Source organism: Bufo bufo, chromosome 5 (assembly GCF_905171765.1).
Source record: "Bufo bufo chromosome 5, aBufBuf1.1, whole genome shotgun sequence".
Classification (NCBI taxonomy): domain Eukaryota; kingdom Metazoa; phylum Chordata; class Amphibia; order Anura; family Bufonidae; genus Bufo; species Bufo bufo.
The window spans coordinates 39,613,958-39,637,552 of NC_053393.1; positions in this window are offsets into that span (position 1 = coordinate 39,613,958).

Sequence of the window (23,595 nt, forward strand, 5' to 3'; positions counted from 1 at the left end):
GCCGAAACAGGGTATTTGAAATTACGTTTTCTCAACCAGACATCCCCTTTAAGTTGATATGAGAGAAAATAGTTTTAGAAAAAAAATATATTTATCCTCACGGTCTTCTAAAAATGGAACGTCCCTTTAAGCCTGATAAATTTACCTGGTCTTCTAAAAATGGAACGTCCCTTTAAGCCTGATAAATTTACCTTCACGATCTTCTAAAAATGGAACGTCCCTTTAAGCCTGATAAATTTACCTGGTCTTCTAAAAATGGAACGTCCCTTTAAGCCTGATAAATTTACCTTCACGGTCTTCTAAAAATGGAACGTCCCTTTAAGCCTGATAAATTTACCTGGTCTTCTAAAAATGGAACGTCCCTTTAAGCCTGATAAATTTACCTTCACGGTCTTCTAAGCTCAGTATAGCGACATTGACAAAACTCTTCTAAAAACTGCAAAGCAAACGCAAAAAAGGTTCTTATGCGCTGTCCCAGTTTAGTCATAAACACGGGTTCCGCTCACTAAATTGTCAAATCTTGGCCATTCTCCCCAATTCAATCATTTAAGGGATATAAAAGAAAGATGAAGGACGGCGTAACCTTCTACTAAAAAGTAAGGTAATCTGGAGGAAGCATTAGCGTTTTATGGATATTGCATCCTAGTCTTCCTCTATAAGGCCTCTGAGAGCAGCACCGTCCCCAGTGGTCACAGGATAGCTGCAGTCATGATGCAGGTTTCCAGTAATCCAGCAGCCTTTGTCGGGATGTCACGCTCCCTCTTCAGTTCCCAGGACAATTCCCCGCCGCCAAAAGGCAACATGAATATTACACGAAGATGTTCCCGGTATTTACCTTACTGAGCGCGCTCGGTTAATAGACATTTTATGCCCTCGTGAGCCTCAAAGTCTCGGCAGACTGCAAAAAAGTGAATGAAAATCACAAAAGGATAAAAAAAAAAAAAATTTAATAAAAGGATGAGAATTGTACATACTGGAGAGCGACGTCTGCTACGTGCCAGGGAAAGCTTCATCTGCATGCAATGAAAATTTAATGTGAACCGGCTCGGGAAAGGAAAGATGTTGGACAAGCCAAATCGCTTTATTCGCGCGGTACGATTTCTAGATACATCTCTCTCTACAGCGTGTCCATTTCATGATATTTCATACACTAGTTAGGTATAGAGGATACGATTTTACGCTGCTCAGATCGGACTAGTTGCCCTTAAATGGACCTGTCACCTTGTATGGGGCCACCAAACCACCTGAATGCTGTTATTCAGCTGGAGATGAGAGTCCCAAACCTGCCCACAGCAAACCTATCTGTCCTCACAAAAGAAGGTAAATCAAATTCAAACTTACAGGGAGAAGAGTCCAGGACTCTTCACCAGTGGGATCAGGTGAATGCACACAACACCTGTGCTCGCTGTGCAGTGTATGCAGAATTAAAGGGTAACTATCCTATTTTTTTTTTATTTGCTAGTTTATTAGAGCTAGCAAGTTAGTTAGTCTGTCAATGATTGTCAAAAGATCTGTAATTACCTTATAATAACAGCTTTCATTAATGTCCTATGTCCCTTTCCACTGCTCCCTTAAAAGACCGTTGCTAGGACTTATCTGTCTTCCTTTTAGTGTAAACAGAAGACAGAGGGGCGGTCCTTCACACTGCATGCCTGCATTAGGCTTCAGAGTGAGGAGGCGTGTCTCTCAGTAATCCAATCTGATTGGCTGGCAGGAAGCTGCTGGCTACAGCAAGTGTGTATGGGAAGTGAGGAAAGCAGTTTTGCCCTCAGAGAACTGGCAGAGGAGCCATCTTGAAAAGGTCCTCATATTGTAAATGTTTAAACAGCCGCAACGAAGGGAAAAACTCAAGGAAAACAGTGGTATGTGAAGAAACTAAAGATTGCTTTATGCATAATGCTGCTGCAGCAGGAACATATGCTAAAAGTTTATTTTTTATTTTTATGAAAACATGACGGTTACCCTTTAAGTGAGGTATAAAATCCCTTGCTTCATCTATGCAGTGCGAGTGCAACTGATGTCACTGGAGAAGAGTCCTGGACTCTTGAATTTCATTTACTTTCTGTTGCAGGGACAGATGCCTTGCTATGGACAGATGTGGAAGCCTAAGTCCCAACTGCATGCTTGTAGTTTAGTGGCCCCAAACCAGGTAAAAGGTTCCTTTTAAAGGGTTATTCCATTTTTAATTTATCTCAAGGGAACCTGTCACCTGGTTTGGGTCCACTAAACCACAAAGCAGGCCTTCATGAAGCTTGGGCTTAGGGTCCCAAACCTGCCCCTAGCAAACCCTTCCATCTCTGTCCACAACAACCCTTCCATCTCTGCAACAGAAAGTAAATGAAATTCCTCCATCAGCGGCATCAGGCACATGCACACAGGCGCAAAATTCACGCAGTGATGTGATGACTTCGTCGGGCTCGGCAGCATGGTGATGTCATATGAGTGTGATTTTGCACGGTTTCTTCACTCAAGATGGCCGCGACTGCCTCTTTGCGCTCTTTGTTTCTCTTTCCTGTACAAATTTCCACCACAGATTCCCAATGAGAAGTTTTATTGAGAATCCAGAAAGACAAACGGCAGAGCCATTTCGGGCAAACCTGCCCAAGCTGAACTGACGGTAGTGGAAAGCAGCCAAAAGTTAATGTGTGTAGGGGTGGAATGGTGATCCAACCAGCGGATCCTCCGATGAACCAGTCAGACACCGGTTAAAGTGAAGTTCCGCTGGCCTAGCCCCGTCCATTTGAGATTTAGCAGAGGTCACACGTGTCACTATGGAAAGGCTGGTGGAGGCAAGACGAGAGAGGGACATCAGGGCACAGGTAGGCGCAAACGACTGAGGTCCAATTATAAATGTTTTCCTAAGCTTTACCATAGCAACCAAGGAAATTTTACAAAATATTTTGGTAAAATTTTGATTGTGATTGGAAATTGCAACTTGAAACCTGTTGTAATCAGTCAGACTGGCCGAAGAGTCAATGGTTCTACATGTCCTATCTAAGATAAAGGTTTATTAGGGTAAAGGTTTGCCTGAGCAGATGGAGGCACATGTTGGAATTCGGTTCCGTCAGAGGAGTTGATGTGTAGTCATATGGGACGTTTTTTAATGTTGCACGCCTACAGTCTTCCTATCATTGACCATCCATCACAGTTGAAGATTTGGGAGAATATTGGCTCACGATGGGGACAACCGTCTGATGCAATGACAGCATCCTATGAATCCATCTGCCATCTGCTGCCTTAAAGACAATGACAACAAATAGTTTTCAGTATGTTTGATAAAACATGTGGGACTTTCATTCATTGTGGTTATCTATAAACTTTTATGGCGTCAACGTTGATAACCTGTTTCCTGTATATATGAGTGGGGAGCTGGCTCACAGATTTATGGAGGTAGAACGTTAATCGGAGCTCACGTTTATATAGATGGAACCTAATATAATAATAGAGCTTTTATTAAGTCCTCTGCCCACGGCAGGGAATTCACAAAGCGGACGCGCCGATCCACTGAATTACAGCACAAGCGCACTGTGGATTCTTTCTGCGCATATGCCGCTCCTCATCTGGATGGATTTAGAGAAGCACAGGAGGAATCATCCACATCAATAACGGATACATTGGCTGGCTTAGGGCTGGTTCAGGTGGACACTTGAGCAGACTGGATACACCCAGTGGACACTTGAGGGCAAATTAGCATACGACGGGAGACTTTTTATAAGTTGTCTTTCTTTGCTGGAGACCGTTAGCCATATATTTATAAAGTCATTACAAGTGCAAAAGCATGGTGGGAAGGGTTTATAGAGGTGGTCATGGTCATGTCTGGTAAACGTTTGGGTTTCCACCAAATTGGAAATGGAAAACATGAAGATCTGAATCCAGAGTTTGATTAATAACTCTGCACCCCCAAATCTTGACTAATGACCTCCAAGAGTGCTCCCATTTCCGTACTCTGGAGCCCCAAAACACAACTCCTTATCTGCAGCATTACTCTTTACATAATTCCTGTGCTGTGATGTCACTGCATTAAACTTGTACTGGGACATCATAATGCCTTCATGTGACATCATTATATATTTTGCCCATGCCTTGAGGTCATATTGTACATTGTAACCTTTTTTTATGTGTATTTCTGTACTGTGACATCACTGCGTGCACTATGTCTGTACTGTGACATCACTGTGTATTTTCCCTGTATTGTGACATCACTGCGTGCACTATGTCTGCACTATGACAACACTGTGTTTCCTTTCCCTGTATTGTGACAATGCTGTGTGCACTATCCCTGCCCTGTAACATGCAGTGTGCATTATCCATATGCTATGACATCACTTTGCACACATGTACTGTGACTTAACTGTGTGCATTATCCCAATACTTGTGCATATTATCCCTATATCCTGTACTGTGTGCATCATCCTATTAATCTGACATCACTGTGTGCATCGTCCCTGTTCTATGACATTATTATATGCATTATCCCCTTACTGTGACATCATTTTCGCATTATACTATTACTGTGACATCACTGTGCATATTATCCCTGTACTATAACATGAACTGGTGCATTATCCCTGTACGATGACATCACTGAGTACTTTATTTCATTGCAAAGAACCATAAGGTTTTTATGGTCTGAAATTACTACTGGAGTTGGTTATGGTGGAGTCTCGCCCCACTGCACATTTTGCTATGAGACTCCGTGGCTACTTGTCTATACCAGTAGTGGGGCCTCAGTTGTGACTCCTTACAGCTACACCGATGATCTCACTATCTTGATTCTTCCCCTTTCAAAGTTTTGCTATGTGGTCCCAGGGTCACTTCTCATTCCAGTGACTCTGTTGAATGCTTAGTTGTACTGCTCTTGACCGCCTCTTGTAAAAGTCTTCTCATCCACTGAGGGTTGGCCCTTCCATTTGTCCTGGCTGATCCTGACTTGAGAATGCATCGTGCCTCCTGAGGCTGGTACATGAGAAGTCATCGTGGTGCCTCCACATACAGTGTTCCTATTCTGAAGCCCTGGAGGACAATGTGAAGCAATGGAGACCTTTGGTCTAACACGAGTAGGAGCCCAGTTGTGGTAGCTTCCATAGCGGGTGCCTAGCTACATATAGCACCTCCAAGTCTTGATTGATGACATCACTACTGCGCCAAGGAGGAGATTTATAGCCCTATCATGGCTTCTGAAAATGTATAAAACTTTTCATAAATGTGGACAAAGATTGTAATTTTAATTCTACTTCCAATTAATTCTACATTTTTGCAAAAACAATAAAGGGCTCCTGATTTTTGCGTTGCCTTGGCTCCTCGGCGTCGTTACCTTTTTCTTCCCACAGAGTAATTGTTTTTTTTCTTTGTTCAGTTCTACAGCAGCAAACAACATATTCCAGCAGGTCACAGTGATTGCGGGAGGGGGAGCGAACCTCCTCATCCAGAAATGCAAATCTGTCACCTTGGGATTTCTGCATAGACGGTAAATGAGCGGAGCTAATTTATATCGTTGGGGATTTTCTTGCTTAGAAAGCATTTATGATAAAATATCAAAATCTGCTTCATCAACATGCGTGCTACCCCGTGTAGTTCTGCTTTCATTGTCTTTTTTTCCCCAACACCGATACAAGTAGTAGACAATCGGAGAAGCTAATTTATGGAAATGCAGAATAGCTAAGTTATTGCACTTCTTTGGAGTGTGAAAACTGTTGCAACATTTTGGGAGTCCAGGATGTTACATGCTTAGAAAAGGTTATGGGCATGCTTACTTATTAGAGTTTTTTGAAAGTATGTTAGTGCTGCTTTCGCTAAGTATAGGCAGGGTCTCTCCTAAATGTTAAAGGGGTTTTCCAAGGCAGTAATATTGATGACCTGTCCTTAGGATAGGACATTAATATCAGATCAGTCCAACTCCCAGCATTCCCAGTCATCATCTGCTGTGCTCCAGGACATCACAGCTCCATATACAGTGTAGTGGCCATAAATGGTACTGCAGTGCAGCTCTCATCCACTTACATGGTAGCAACGCCACAGTACCATTCACTTCCACTGCCTATTGTACAGGGCTGTGATGTTCCAGTGCTTGACCTGGAGCGCAGAAGTCCATTCAAACTGATTGGTGGTGGTGCCAGGCCTGGGACCCCAACTGATCTGATATTGATGACCTATCTCAAAGGCGTTTACTAGTTCTTATATGATATTGATGGTCTGTCCTCAGTATAGGTCATCAATATCAGATCAATGGGGGCCTGACACTCTGCATCGTCACAGATCAGCTGTTTTGGCCAGCCTCTGGAGCTAGAAACTACATGATGGACAGAAGGCGCGCCATCCGCTGTGTAGTGTCATTCAGGGAGCTGAGCTGCAGTACCTCTGCACGGCCACTAGACAGGACATAGAACCTTGTGCTTCCGGTTCCGCCCACTGTATAGTCTCTGGTGCCAGCTTAAAACAGCTGACCAGCAGTGGTGCCAAGCGTTGAACCCAACAAATCTGATACTGATGACCTATCCCCTTTAAGGATAGGTTATCAATATTACAGTACCAGAAAATCCCTTCTGTATGATGAAAAGTGTAATAAACTTTATGTTTTATTCCTTATCCTTTCCCAGATCTCTGCCTGTTGCCAGTGAATGAGATTATTCAGTATAGACAATCTTTTGTAAACTGCAGAGTCGGGGCTTCAGACTGACACATTATTTACACGCACTGATACATTGTTTTGGCACAGGAGAAATATTTGTGCTGCTAACGTTTTTATCTCACTGAGGATTGTCTAGACTGGACACATTGTAGCAAACCTTAGCAGCATCCCACTTATGTGTGTATAAGTGATCCCCTTAAATTTTTGTATATGTGATTAATGTATTTTAATTCCTAAGTTCAGGCTGGCATTGTCATTGCATTTATTTGCCCCTAGGTGGTGCTGGCGCCACATACTATATATAGCTTGGGGTTTGCTGACTCAGTGTGGAGGAAGTAGTAGGACAGTGTGGAGAAAGTGTGTAATGTAGGAAACAGAAAGGAGAAGCAAGTGTATGGAGGAGCAGAGCAGGCTAAGTTCAAGATGTAGCTGCCTTTCTTTCCTCTGGGCCCTGATCAAGACTGGAGAGGACAGCAGTAGTCACAGCAGCCCAGCACAGACAAGTGATTCTACGTACGAATATAAAGCAAGTCTAGTGAAGATTAGAGCTGAGTCTAGCCAAGGGACCTCACAAGCACCAGTAACCAGAAGGAACTTAAACGTACCTGGACACAACAGGATGATTAGTGCGCAGAGTTATCCTTTTTCACTAAACGCCTTCTGGGACATAGTGAAACTGAATATTTCAGGAGAGCATCCTAAATAGATAATGTAGCAGAGAGTTTGCCTGCCACGAAGGAGAACTCCCTTATTGGATTGCTAAATATAAAAGTAAGGAAACCATTATATTCAGTACCTGAGTGCTAGAGATTGGACTCAAAGGGTTTGTCCGGGTTCAGAGCTGAACCCGGACAAACCTCTATTTTCACCCCGGCATTCTCCGATGCTCTCCTTTGCGCTGCGCAATATATCGCGCAGGGAAAAGGCTCTCACCGGGCAGTGTGTTCGGTGACATCACCAGCTCGGATAAGCAGGCTTTAGCGCTGCCCAAGCCATTTTACTGGCTAGAGCAGCACTAAAGCCCGCCCATCAGTGCCAGTGACATCACCGGGCTCCTTGAGCAGCTGGAAGAAGAGGCTTCAGCGCTCCTGCAAGGGACCCGGTACTTCACTGAGTCAAAGAAAAGTTCACTTCCGGCGAATTATTTCCTATTAGAAAACAGGGCTTGAGAAACCTGTGGAAAAGGTAGGACATGTAAGTATGTTATATGTTTGTCTGTCTTGTACTAATGTAACAAAGTCCTCAATCCCGGACAACCCCTTTAAAGTAGAACTATCTAAGAAGAGAACTTTTGCCCTGCCTGTAAAGTAACAGCATTAGGAAAACTCCTCAACTGACAATTGCCAGACCTGTTGTAAGGATTACAGCTAAACTAATTTCTGAATCCTCCTTTATGCCATATAAGTGCACTGTACTGATGAACTGTACCAACGGTCCTGAGACATTTGATTTAGGTAAACTGTTCAGCTGTTTCTACTACAACTGACTTCTCATCCTTTCTACTACTCTGAACATTTGTATCTTACGGTGCTGGCGTCCTGAACACAGGGGCCCAGCCGCCAAAGCACCTTAAACACCTACACTATCAAGGGCACCTCAACCAACATCTGGCTGGTGTTCCCTGCAATAGAGAGTGCCCCGGAGGATTTCATGCTGTCTACCCCATCACTGCACGCCGGCCCAGGGAGGCTCTGCTAACCATGAGTAAATGAACTACTACCCCCATCGGCCCACCGTAGCCTCACGTGTTGTCCCTGCGGTCTGGATCAATGGATGTCGTATATCTGGACTTCTCCTAAGCATTTGACACTGTACCACATAAAAGGTTAGTATATAAAAAGAGAATGCTCGGACTGGGAGAAAACGTCTGTATGTGGGTAAGTAACTGGCTCAATGATAGAAAACAGAGGGTGGTTATTAACGGTACACACTCAGATTGGGTCACTGTCACTAGTGGAGTACCTCAGGGGTCAGTATTGGGCCCTATTCTCTTCAATATATTTATTAATGATCTTGTAGAAGGCTTGCATAGTAAAGTATCAATTTTCGCAGATGACACTAAACTGTGTAAAGTAATTAACACTGAAGAGGACAGTATACTGTATATATACTACAGAGGACAGTATACTGTATACACACTACAGAGGACAGTATACTGTATATATACTACAGAGGACAGTATACTGTATACACACTACAGAGGACAGTATACTGTATATATACTACAGAGGACAGTATACTGTATATATACTACAGAGGACAGTATACTGTATATATACTACAGAGGACAGTATACTGTATATATACTACAGAGGACAGTATACTGTATATATACTACAGAGGACAGTATACTGTATATATACTACAGAGGACAGTATACTACTACAGAGGGATCTGGATAGATTGGAGGCTTGGGCAGAGAAGTGGCAGATGAGGTTTAACACTGACAAATGTAAAGTTATGCACATGGGAAGGAATAATGCAAGTCACCCGTACATACTAAATGGTAAAACACTCGGTAACACTGACATGGAAAAGGATCTAGGAATTTTAATAAACAGCAAACTAAGCTGCAAAAACCAGTGTCAGGCAGCTGCTGCCAAGGCCAATAAGATAATGGGTTGCATCAGAAGGGGCATAGATGCCCGTGATGAGAACATAGTCCTGTCACCTTACAAATCACTAGTCAGACCACATATGGAGTACTGTGTACAGTTCTGGGCTCCTGTGAACAAGGCAGACATAGCAGAGCTGGAGAGGGTCCAGAGGAGGGCAACTAAAGTAATAACTGGAATGGGGCAACTACAGTTCCCTGAAAGATTATCAAAATTAGGGTTATTCACTTTAGAAAAAAGACGACTGAGGGGAGATCTAATTACTATGTATAAATATATCAGGGGTCAGTACAGAGATCTCTCCCATCATCTATTCATCCCCAGGACTGTGACTGTGACGAGGGGACATCCTCTGCGTTTGGAGGAAAGAAGGTTTGTACACAAACATAGAAGAGGATTCTTTACGGTAAGAGCAGTGAGACTATGGAACTCTCTGCCTGAGGAGGTGGTGGTGGTGAGTACAATAAAGGAATTCAGGAGGGGCCTGGATGTATTTCTGGAGTGTAATAATATTACAGGCTATAGCTACTAGAGAGGGGTCGTTGATCCAGGGAGTTATTCTGATTGCCTGATTGGAGTCGGGAAGGAATTTTTTATTCCCCTAAAGTGGGGAAAATTGGCTTCTACCTCACAGGGTTTTATTTTTGCCTTCCTTTGGATCAACTTGCAGGATGACAGGCCGAAACTGGATGGACAAATGTCTTTTTTCGGCCTTATGTACTATGTTACTATGTTACCTTCAGCTGTGAAGAAAGCATTTGGTGGTCTGGACAGGTTTGCAGTCTTTGGGGAGACGCAAAAATGTTACATTTCACTGACCGCAAGCAGGAAACAGAGTATATTAGAAAATTGTACACATTTCAGTAGGTTTATTTGAGTAAAACCAGAAAACGTATTTATGATCAAGGGAGGCGTACTGAAGGATTTGGGGGAGGATTTAGTCCAAAGTTCATAAAAAATATTGCATTATAATGGGGGGGGGGGGGGGGGGGGTTTAGTTGGATCTCTGCTATAAGGCCACTGATCTTCTATGTAGGCTTGCCCTGACCCGGCACTACTACTGCTGAGTCTGTATATCCCCATATCCACACTATTGTTCCTATTAGGATCTGTGGCCCCGGTATTGGGAGGCCCTCCTCCCTCTAAGAGCCAGAACAGAGAGTGGATCTGTACAAGCGGCTCCTATTCTGCAGAAACGAGGCGTCTTTGTTCCACTTGGTGGCCATTCATGAACGGCCAGCATTTCATACTGTATTCCCTCTGCAGAGGCCATTTCCTGAAATGTCTGGCTGGCCCCAGCTTCCTCCTACAAAATAAGCTGTTGTATGGGGTGCCAGGAGCAGAACCGGGGGAGATCAGCCAATCACCAGTGATGAGTGGCAGGGGCAATATTCAAATTCGCGATATTTCGCAAATATTTGGGCGGATATTCGTCATATATTCGAGAATTCGTGATCTCCAGTCATTATTTCTTGATTGCAAAAATCGGCTTTCGGAAAATTTGCGATACCAAAATTCGCAATCAACACTACTCCTAAAGTCAAAGATATTGCAGCCTTCTCAGTGGTCCACAAGCAAGCAGCAGGGAGGGATCATGGGTACTGATGAAAAAAATTCTAGAATATTCGCGATAACAAAGATACAGCACTATATTCTAGATATTCGCGAATTCTCAAAGTTCCAATATTCGCGATACAAAATTGCTTAAAGTTCAGAGAGAACTGTTATCTACAGCAGGCAGGACGGAGCGCGTTTGCCACTGCCAGCAATGTACGTCGGTTTAATAGCGGTGCATCTCCCACAGGTATTTGTATAGCGCAGTCAGACCGCAATATTGTGCTCACAGCTTCATTAGTCTTCTGCCCCTCAATCTGTTCCTGTGCCGTGTGTCCAGGGAGCTGCTCAGTCATCTGCGCAGCCATCACTCTATAGGGGAGGAACATCAGATAGACGGGATGAGGGGGAGGAGGCGCCCCTCAAATCACCACTGAAGCTAATAATATACATGCCCCCCACAGATCGAGGAGGAGAGATTCGCTGTGTACTAGGGGCACATGTTTTACATGACTCCTCTTTACTAGTCCCAATGTTCCCAAAAAATAAGTCACATACAGTTGCAAGAAAAAGTATGTGAACCCTTTGGAATGATATGGATTTCTGCACAAATTGGTCATGAAATGTGATCTGATCTTCATCTAAGTCACAACAATAGACAATCACAGTCTGCTTAAACTAATAACACACAAAGAATTAAATGTAACCATGTTTTTATTGAACACACCATGTAAACATTCACAGTGCAGGTGGAAAAGTATGTGAACCCCTAGACTAATGACATCTCCAAGAGCTAATTGGAGCGAGGTGTCAGCCAACTGGAGTCCAATCAAGGAGATGAGATTGGAGGTGTTGGTTACAGCTGCCCTGCCCTATAAAAAACACACACCAGTTCTGGGTTTGCTTTTCACACGAAGCATTGCCTGATGTGAATGATGCCTCGCACAAAAGAGCTCTCAGAAGACCTACAATTAAGAATTGTTGACTTGCATAAAGCTGGAAAGGGTTATAAAAGTATCTCCAAAAGCCTTGCTGTTCATCAGTCCTCTGTAAGACAAATTGTCTATAAATGGAGAAAGTTCAGCACTGCTGCTACTCTCCCTAGGAGCGGCCATCCTGTAAAGATGACTGCAAGAGCACAGCGCAGACTGCCCAATGAGGTAAAGACAAATCTTAAAGTGTCAGCTAAAGACTTACAAAAGTCTCTGGCATATGCTAACATCCCTGTTAGCGAATCTGCGATACGTAAAACACTAAACAAGAATGGATTTCATGGGAGGATACCACAGAGGAAGCCACTGCTGTCAAAAAAAAACATTGCTGCACGTTTACAGTTTGCACAAGAGCACCTGGATGTTCCACAGCAGTACTGGGACTGCTTTGCTGCGTCAAGGCCTGGACGGATTGCTATCATCGAAGGAAAAATGAATTCCCAAGTTTATCAAGACATTTTGCAGGAGAACTTAAGGCCATCTGTCCACCAGCTGAAGCTCAACAGAAGATGGGTGTTGCAACAGGACAACGACCCAAAGCATAGAAGTAAATCAACAACAGAATGGCTTAAACAGAAGAAAATACGCCTTCTGGAGTGGCCCAGTCAGAGTCCTGACCTCAACCCGTTTGAGATGTTGTGTCATGACCTCAAGAAAGCGATTCACACCAGACATCCCAAGAATATTGCTGAACTGAAACAGTTCTGTAAAGAGGAATGGTCAAGAATTACTCCTGACCGTTGTGCACGTCTGATCTGCAACTACAAGAAACGTTTGGTTGAAGCTATTGTTGCCAAAGGAGGTTCAACCAGTTATTAAATCCAAGGGTTCACATACTTTTTCCACCTGCACTGTGAATGTTTACATGGTGTGTTCAATAAAAACATGGTAACATTTAATTCTTTGTGTGTTATTAGTTTAAGCAGACTGTGATTGTCTATTGCTGTGACTTAGATGAAGATCAGATCACATTTTATGACCAATTTGTGCAGAAATCCATATCATTCCAAAGGGTTCACATACTTTTTCTTGCAACTGTACACCCCATAACAGTATTCTACCCATATATACCCCATAACAGTGTGCCACTCATATATACTCCATAACAGTGTGCCACCCATATATACTCCATAACTGTGCCACCCATATATACCCCATAACAGTGTGCCACCCATATATACCCTATAACAGTGTGCCACTCATATATACCCCATAACAGTGTGCCACCCATTTATACTCCATAACTGTGCCACCCATATATACCCCATAACAGTGTGCCACCCATATATACCCTATAACAGTGTGCCACCCATATATACCCCATAACAGTGTGCCACCCATATATACCCTATAACAGTGTGCCACCCATATATACCATATAACAGTGTGCCACCCATATATACCTCATAACAGTGTGCCACCCATATATACCCCATAACAGTATTCTACCCATATATATCCCATAACAGTGTGCCACTCATATATATTCCATAACTGTGTGCCACTCATATATACCCCATAACAGTGTGCCACCCATATATACTCCATAACTGTGCCACCCATATATACCCCATAACAGTGTGCCACTCATATATACCCCATAACAGTGTGCCACCCATATATACCCCATAACAGTGTGCCACTCATATATACCCCATAACAGTGTGCCACCCATATATACCCCATAACAGTGTGCCACCCATATATACCCCATAACAGTGTGCCACCCATATATACCCCCATAACAGTGTGCCACCCATATATACCCCATAACAGTGTGCCACCCATATATACCCCATAACAGTGTGCCACCCATATATACCCCATAACAGTGTGCCACCCATATATACCCCATAACAGTGTGCCACCAATATATACCCCATAACAGTGTGCCACTCATATATACCTCATAACAGTGTGCCACCCATATATACCCCATAACAGTATTCTACCCATATATATCCCATAACAGTGTGCCACTCATATATACTCCATAACTGTGTGCCACCCATATATACCCCCATAACAGTGTGCCACCCATATATACCCCATAACAGTGTGCCACCCATATATACCCCATAACAGTATTCTACCCATATATATCCCATAACAGTGTGCCACTCATATATACTCCATAACTGTGTGCCACCCATATATACCCCCATAACAGTGTGCCACCCATATATATCCCATAACAGTGTGCCACCCATATATACCCCCATAACAGTGTGCCACCCATATATACCCCCATAACAGTGTGCCACCCATATATACCCCCATAACAGTGTGCCACCCATATATACCCCATAACAGTGTGCCACCCATATATACCCCCATAACAGTGTGCCACTCATGAGGACGAGTCAGATGGGAGCAGGAGGTCTATGGAGGATTTGACTGGCGAGGGTGGTAGTGTTGGAAGTGATTCGACCTGAGCTTATTTCTTAATATGTGATCACTATGTCTGGTGCCCGTGTGAGATGACTCATAATATTGTACCACAAGGCATTTCTAAAGAGAGTTTCCTGCATTCCACTCTTTAGTCTTGATATGCCCAGAGATGTGCCACCTTCACAGTAATAATGCCCAGAGATGTGTCACCAAAAAGAAATCAGCCGGCACTCGCTCAGTGCACGCCGCACAGGATAGGAAGCAATCTCCACTTGAAATCCAAAAGAAACCCTATTGGCCTTCCTCGACCACTTGAACCATATACATTTACGTTAGTCTGTGATAATCATAAGGTGAGCTTCCTTGATACCTTGGTGATTAAGGACCAAAGTGGTATTCTGTCAACCGATCTCTTTAGAAAAGATGCAGACAGGAATAGTCTTCTTCACTTCTCAAGTGCTCATCCACCAGCATTGAAGAAGGCCATTCCTAAATCCCAGTATCAGCGTGTGCAAAGAATTGTTTCTGACCCAGATACACAACTTACCAGGATTAATGAGATGACTAGTAGATTTGAGGAGGGGGGATACCCTCCTTTTATTCTGAGAGAAACTAGAATGGAACTTGATAATCCTGGTAACAAAATCATCTAGAGGGGCACTGGTGCACAAGTGTCATCCCTATAATCAGAGGCTTGACAATATTACACGTAGACACTGGCATTTATTGGGCAAGGCATATCCCATGATTGAAGAATTTAAGAACCCACCTTTGATATGTAACAAAAGAAACCCTAGTTATAGGGATAAACCTGTGCACTCTGACATTGGGAGTACAAAAGTGGCATTGAAACAAATGGTGCTAGCAACTCAACCTAAGGGCACCTTCCCATGTTTGCACTGTCTACAGTGCTCCCCTATAATTAAAGGGTCTATATTCCATCATCCACATAATGGGCGGCCATTGCCTATTGATCCACCAATGTGATCTACTTGATAAAATGCCCTTGTGGTTTGCTGTATATTGGAGAGACAACACAAACAATTAGGGATCGCATTGGGAAGCATAAATCTACAATTAGAACTAAAAATCGAATGTTACCCATCCCGTTCCATTTTGATCAGTGCAAACATAGCATAGCCCAGCTTAGGTTCCAGGTATTGGAACAGGTTAAAGGACCTAGGAGAGGTGGAGATATAGAGAAATTGTTATTACGTAGAGAGGCCTATTGGATCCATATGTTGGACACTCTGCATCCGAGGGGCCTCAACAGGGATTATGAGATCATGCGTATTTGACATGTGACTTATTCATATACTTTGTTATTATTTCTTTCAGACATCTAATATCCATTAAGGGATCCTACATCTGATAATATGGTCTCTATTATGTTTAATTGAGATATGTTTGCTTCTTATGCATTATTCAACATTGGCTAATTTTGTGATACTTTGGTCCGCCCCCCTTTTTTTGGGCGTGTGACGTCATGGTGGGCGGTATTATCCCTCTATATATACCTGCTTCTTTGAGTATACCTTCACCTGTTGATAAAGGCATGTTTGCCGAAACGCGTCCTGGTTGTAGGACATATTGATTTGATGCAATAAAACATTACGACTATACAAGACACGACTGCTGGGATTTCTTTTGGATTTCAGAGATGTGTCACCGTCACGGTAATGCTCCCATGCTCCCTTCACAGTGGTAATGCCCAGATGTGCCCCCTTCACAGTAGTAATGCCCAGATGTGCCCCCTTCACAGTAGTAATGCCCAGATGTGCCCCCTTCACAGTAGTAATGCCCAGAGATGTGTCACCGTCACGGTAAGGCTCACATGCTCCCTTCACAGTGGTAATGCCCAGATGTGCCCCCTTCACAGTAGTAATGCCCAGATGTGCCCCCTTCACAGTAGTAATGCCCAGATGTGCCCCCTTCACAGTAGTAATGCCCAGAGATGTGTCACCGTCACGGTAATGCTCACATGCTCCCATCACAGTGGTAATGCCCAGATGTGCCCCCTTCACAGTAGTAATGCCCAGATGTGCCCCCTTCACAGTAGTAATGCCCAGATGTGCCCCCTTCACAGTAGTAATGCCCAGATGTGCCCCCTTCACAGTAGTAATGCCCAGAGATGTGTCACCATCACGGTAATGCTCACATGCTCCCTTGACAGTGGAAATGCCCAGATGTGCCCCTTTTAAATTGGTAATTCTCAGATGTGCCCCTTCACAGTGGTAATTCTCAGATGTGACCCTTTACAGTGGTAATGCCCAGATGTGCCCCTTTTACAGTGGTAATTCTCAGATGTGCCCCTTTTACAGTGGTAATTCTCAGATGTGCCCCTTTTACAGTGGTAATTCTCAGATGTGCCCCTTCACAGTAGTAATTCTCAGATGTGACCCTTCACAGTGGTAATTCTCAGATGTGACCCTTCACAGGGGTAATGCCCAGATGTGCCCCCTTCACACGGGTAATGCCCAGATGTGCCCCCTTCACACGGGTAATGCCCAGATGTGCCCCCTTCACACGGGTAATGCCCAGATGTGCCCCCATTTACAGTAGTAATGCTCACATTTGCCCCCTTCACGGTAAAAATGCCCAGATGTGCCCCCTTTACGGTAAAAATGCCCAGATGCGCCCCCTTTACAGTAAAAATGCCCAGATATTTGCCCCTTCACAGTAGTAATGCCCCCTCACAGTGTTTGCATTTCTTTCTGGCAAAGTTACCTGGTTCTGGCCCACGAATTTTATACCATGTCTAGTGCAGCCCTCAGACGAAAAATGGTTGGGCACCACTGAGCTAATCGATTCAAAAGATTTGGAATTCATCCCAAATTTCTTGTAATTCATTTTGGGCAAATCACAGAGAGAGAGAGAGACCCACGTGTAATAGTTCTCTGATGTGCAAAAACTGAGTATCTCACACCAGCTGAAGAAACATTTAATAGGTCTTTGCCAGGATTCTCCTTATGGAGACCACATAGTACGCATGATATATATTGCATGGCAGGCAACACTGCTCTGGGTTTCTGGGAAAAATATATCCAAATTAGTATACATCTTATATCTGCTGGCATCACATAGACTTCTCCAAAGCATTTGACACTGTACCGCATAAAAGGGTAGTATATAAAATGAGAATGCTCGTACTCAGAGAAAACGTCTGTATGTGGGTAAGTAACTGGCTGAGGGATAGAAAACAGAGGGTGGTTATTAATGGTACACACTCAGATTGGGTCACTGTCACTAGTGGGGTACCTCAGGGGTCAGTATTGGGCCCTATCCTCTTCAATATATTTATTAATGATCTTGTAGAAGGCTTGCACAGTAAAATATAAATTTTTGCAGATGACACTAAACTGTGTAAAGTAATTAACACTGAAGAGGACAATATACTACTACAGAGGTATCTGAATAGACTGGAGAGGAGGCAGAGGAGGTTTAACACTGACAAATGTAAAGTTATGCACATGGGAAGGAATAATGCAAGTCACCCGTACATACTAAATGGTAAAACACTCGGTAACACTGACATGAGAAAAGGATCAAGGAATTTTAATAAACAGCAAACTAAGCTTCAAAAACCAGTGTCAGGCAGCTGCTGCCAAGGCCAATAAGATAATGGGTTGCATCAGAAGGGGCATAGATGCCTGAGATGAGAACATAGTCCTACCACTTTAAACATCACTAGTCAGACCAGGGGAGGGCTGGCAGCCTTAGTCCTGGGGGGCAAATCCAGTCAAGTGGCCCATTTTTAGCCCCGCCCATTATTAGCCCCTCCTACATATAATAGGCCACGCCCAACACACACTGTACAGCTGACATTCTATAGTTGAGGCCTGTCTACACATCATACGGAGAGGGGAGGGTCTGTCCTGGCTGCACTGCCTGCTTATATAACAAGCTACAGCCAGGAAGCTCCTCCGCTCTCCTCCCTCCCCAGATCCTGCTCAAGGCCTGTGGTTCCCCCCACCATCTGCCACCCGCCCGTGGCCTGCTGCCCCCCTTGACTGTCCTCACCCAGCTCTGAATCCTCCTTCTGCAAATGGCAGGAGGAGGAGCCGGGGCATCTCCTCTCCTACATAGCGCCCCCTACCTCTTACATCCAGTGATGTCACCTTTGTTGTAGACGTTCTCTTTCCTCATCTTCTCCATTCAGACCAGACCGCCATGATGATTCTTCAGCCATCTCCCGTCTCTGCAGAGATTAAGAAACAGACATTAGTTTCCTGCCACCCCCAATACTATACTGCAGAAACAGTACCCCTGGGAATACTACTACCACACAGATAGTGCCCCCAATACTGTACCCGCTATGCCCCCAATACTATACTGCAGAAACAGTACCCCTGGGAATACTGCTACCACACAGATAGTGCCCCCTTAAACAATTATTGGCACACAGTGCTCTAAAAAATAACTGCACCCAGACACTAATAGTATAAAGATAATGTCCCCCAAAAATAATTGTGCTAAGCTGATACTGTGTCAGGGTGCCCCCAAAATCCCACCAATAGAAATAATTCTCTGCCAGAGCACACTTAGTAGTAATAATGCCCCTATAGTGCCCTAGTAATCATGTTCCTCATAGCCCCCCAGTAGTAGTAAAGCTCCCCATAATACCCCCTAGTAGTACTAATTTTCCCTATAATATGACAGTACATGAAATACCCCCGCTTAGTGCCCGCAGTTGAGCTAATGTCCCCATAATGTATGCCAGTATAAAATACCCCTATATAGTGCCCCAGTAAATGCACTCATACTGCTCCTCTCCCCCTTCCCCATAGTGTCCCCCATAATATGGCAGTAAAAAAATGCCCCTTAGTACCCCCAGCAGATGCCCCTATAGTGCTCCTCTCCCCCACAATGTGCCAGTAAAAAAATTCCCCTTCTTAGTGCCACCATATGGCCCAATAGTGCTCCACTCCCCCATAGTGCCCCCAAATAATGTCCCATAGTGCCGCTCTCCCCTATAGTGCCTGCCATAATGTGCCCGTAAAAAATGCCCCCTTAGTGCTACCAAATGCCATAGTGCCCCCCATAATGTTCCAATACAAAAGGCCCCTTTAGAGCCCCCACTTCCCCATAGTGCCCCCAAATAATGCCCCTATAGTAACACCAGATGCCCCATAGTGCTGCTGTCCCCTATAGTGCCCCCCAGAATGTGCCAATAATAATAAAAAAAAAAGCCCCTTTAGAGCCCCCAGATACCCCCATAGTGCTCCTGTCCCCCATGGTGCCCCCCATAATGTGCCAGCAAGAAATGCCCCCATAGTGCCAGCTCCTCCAATAGTGCCAGCTCCCCCCATAGTGCCAGCTCCCCTCATAGTGCCAGCTCCCCCCCCATAGTGCCATCCCCCTTATAGTGTGCCAGTTCCCCCATAGTGCCAGCCCCCTTATAGTGCCAGCCCCCTTATAGTGCAAGCCCCCCCATAGTGCCATCCCCCTTATAGTGCCCGTTCCCCCATAGTGCCAGCTCCCCCATAGTGCCAGCCCCCCCATAGTGCCAGCCCCACCCATAGTGCTAGCTCCCCCTATAGTGCAAGCCCCCCCATAGTGCCAGCTCCTCCCCCATAGTGCCAGCCCCCCCATAGTGCCAGCCCCCCCCATAGTGCCAGCCCCCCCATAGTGCCAGCTCCCCCATAGTGGCAGCTCCCCCATAGTGCCAGCCCCCCTATAGTGCCAGCTCCGCCTATAGTGCCCCCCCAAAGTGCCAGATCCCCCCCCATAGTGCCAAATCCCCCCATAGTGCCAGATCCCCCCATAGTGCCAAATCCCCCCATAGTGCCAGATCCCCCCCCATAGTGCCAGCTCCCCCTATAGTGCAAGCCCCCACCATAGTGCCAGCTCCCCCTATAGAGCAAGCCCCCCCATAGTGGCAGCTCCTCCCCCATAGTGCCAAGCCCCCCCATAGTGCCAGCCCCCTATAGTGCCAGCCCCCTATAGTGTCAGCCCCCCCATAGTGTCAGCCCCCCCATAGTGCCAGCTCCCCCATAGTGCCAGCTCCCCCTATAGTGCCCCCGCATAGTGCTAGCTCCCCCAAAGTGCCAGATCCCCCCCATAGTGCCAAATCCCCCCCAAAGTGCCAGCCCTCCTATAGTGCAAGCCCCCCTATAGTGCCAGATCCCCTCCCCATAGTGCCAGATCCCCTCCCCATAGTGCCAGATCCCCCCCATAGTGCCAGCCCCCCTATAATTCCAGATCCCCCATAGTGCCAGATCCCCCCCCATAGTGCCAGATCCCCCCCCATAGTGCCAGACCCCTATAGTGCCAGATCCCCCCATAGTGCCAGATCCCCCCCATAGTGCCAGATCCCCCCCCCATTAGTGCCAGATCCCCCCCATAGTGCCAGATCCCCCCCCCATAGTGCCAGATCCCCCTATAGGGCCCCCCCATAGTGCTAGCTCCCCCAAAGTGCCAGATCCCCCACCATAGTGTCAGCCCCCCCTATATTGCAAGCCCCCCCTATAGTGCCAGATCCCCCCCCCCATAGTGCCAGATCCCCCCCCATAGTGCCAGCCCCCCGCAAAGAAGAAAAAAAAAAAACACTAATACTTACCTCCATCAGCAGCGATGCAAGCCTCTTCTGGCCTGTGTCCCTGCTGTGTGCTGCCGGGCTCAGGCGTCGCGATGATAATGACGTCATCGCACTGCCTGAGCCGGCCTCTGATAGGCTGCAGGCATTAGTGCCTGCGGCCTATCAGAAGAACAGGGGAGGGACACGCATCTCCCTCCCCTGCCCCACAGCACAGAGCACGGCCGCAATGACATCCAGGGCCGCGCCGCCTGTGGTGATGATCGGCGGTGCGGCCCTGAAGAGTAAAAAAAAAATAAAAAATTTATTTAGGGCGGCCTGGGGGGCAATTGCCTCCCTGCCCCCCGGCCCAGCCCGCCCCTCAGTCAGACCACACATGGAGTACTGTGTACAGTTCTGGGCTCCTGTAAACAAGGCAGACATAGCAGAGCTGGAGAGGGTCCAGAGGAGGGCAACTAAAGTAATAACTGGAATGGGGCAACTACAGTACCCTGAAAGATTATCAGCATTAGGGTTATTCCCTTTAGAAAAAAGACGACTGAGGGGAGATCTAATTACTATGTATAAATATATCAGGGGTCAGTACAGAGATCTCTCCCATCATCTATTTATCCCCAGGACTGTGACGAGGGGACATCCTCTGCGTCTGGAGGAAAGAAGGTTTGTACACAAACATAGAAGAGGATTCTTTACGGTAAGAGCAGTGAGACTATGGAGCTCTCTGCCTGAGGAGGTGGTGATGGTGAGTACAATAAAGGAATTCAAGAGGGGCCTGGATGTATTTCTGGAGTGTAATAATATTACAGGCTATAGCTACTAGAGAGGGGTCGTTGATCCAGGGAGTTATTCTGATTGCCTGATTGGAGTCGCAAAGGATTTTTTCCCCCTTAAGTGGGGAAAATTGGCTTCTACCTCACAGTTTTTTTTTTGCCTTCCTCTGGATCAACTTGCAGGATAACAGGCCGAACTGGATGGACAAATGTCTTTTTTCGGCCTGATATGCTATGTTACTATGTTAGTGTTCTTTTCTTTTTGGAAGGAAAGCTAATTTGCATACCTTTAGGTTTCTGAGGAAGATATTCAAATTAGCTTTCCTTCTAAATAGAAAAGAACACTAAGCCTCTCTCCCTTCTCTCTTTCTCTCTCTCATGTCTTCTAGGAGTCATATTTATTCTCTGAATCCTTTCTGAAAAATTATGAGTTCTAGGAGACCAGGGACTTTGTGCCAAAATCTAATTCTTTTCAGACATGAAAAGAATTTCAAGAAATTTGCTGCTCTCTACTTAGGACTCTCTATAGCTATACCCTTGTTGGCTACACCTCTTGTAGATATGTAATACCCCCAGTAATATGAAACTTTTTGGGCAGGCATATGCCCTCATAGAGTATACGCACATCATGAGACAACCCAGTCCTGCCTACAACTGGTAAAATGCCCCATGGTATGGATCAGATCTGAGACAGGTGAGGACACCCATGTGGCCAATCACTCAGGGACATAGGATCGGCAGCCGCCAACTGTAAAATTGACCCTCGTAGCAGAGGTGCCACAGATTTTGAAGTCGCTGCTCTTTAATGACCTGCAATCTGCAATAAATCAATGAGCGGTAGACGTGATTACTGGACTGATTTGTACACAGGTTATAGGAGATCTGCCCCTGGGGACGGCTTTCACATTCAACTCTACAAAGTATGTGCTAATTCATTTCAGTCCATTAACTAATACCCACATTCACGCGTTTCAGGGCGTACAGAGTCATCACAGAGTGACACATATCTCAGCAGTGGCTTAAAGTGACACAATCACAAACTTTTGGCTGAAATTTGCAACATCAGACAGTGCGGTCCAATGGCCTCTACAACCACATGAGGGTGGGAGCTCAGCAAAAAGACTGGACTGCCTGGTCTGACGAAGTATCTCCTGATTCTGCATGAAATTGCCAGTGCTTCAGTGCAGTTAGTGGTTTGTGAGAGGTCACTCAGTTTAGAAAACCCTTTTTCATACATCCTTTTATTCAGGATCCTCATAGCAGAGAGGAGAGTGGTGGCAACGAGCATCTCTCTCTCTGATTTATTGGATTTACTTTCTGTAAATCCAATAAACTTCATTTTACCTCTCAGATATCACTGTGTGTGTCTCCGATATGATTGATTTAACTGACATTTTGTATCGTAACAACCAACGATTTATACAGGAAAATCATGACGATTAACAAGGTTGCCCAAACTTTCGCATCCCACTGTATATTTCTGTCTGTCTATCTGTCAAACTATTTATCTGTCTATCTGTTTCTCTGTCTGTTTTGTCTATTTGCTATCTATATACTAGAAATGTATCTAATCTCTCTGCAATCGTCATCGTTTCTATGGTCCTTTGCTCCATAACTAAGTATTCAGAGAGGCAGATAATGTTTTCCATTTTCTAGGTTAAACTCATTGACATTATTCATCTGGTCTGTTATCTGTATTTTTGTATGATTTTATGTTTCTGTACATTTAGAGTGGCCTGTTGGATAAGCTAGTGAGTGCAGCTCTGGACTATAATACAGGATGTAACTCAGGATCAGTACAGGATAAGTAATGTATGTACACAGTGACTGCACCAGCAGAATAGTAAATGCAGCTCTGGAGTATAATACAGGTTATAACTCAGGATCAGTACAGGATAAGTAATGTAATGTATGTACACAGTGACTGCACCAGCAGAATAGTAAATGCAGCTCTGGAGTATAATACAGGATGTAACTCAGGATCAGTACAGGATAAGTAATGTAATGTATGTACACAGTGACTGCACCAGCAGAATAGTGAGTGCAGCTCTGGAGTATAATACAGGTTATAACTCAGGATCAGTACAGGATAAGTAATGTAATGTATGTA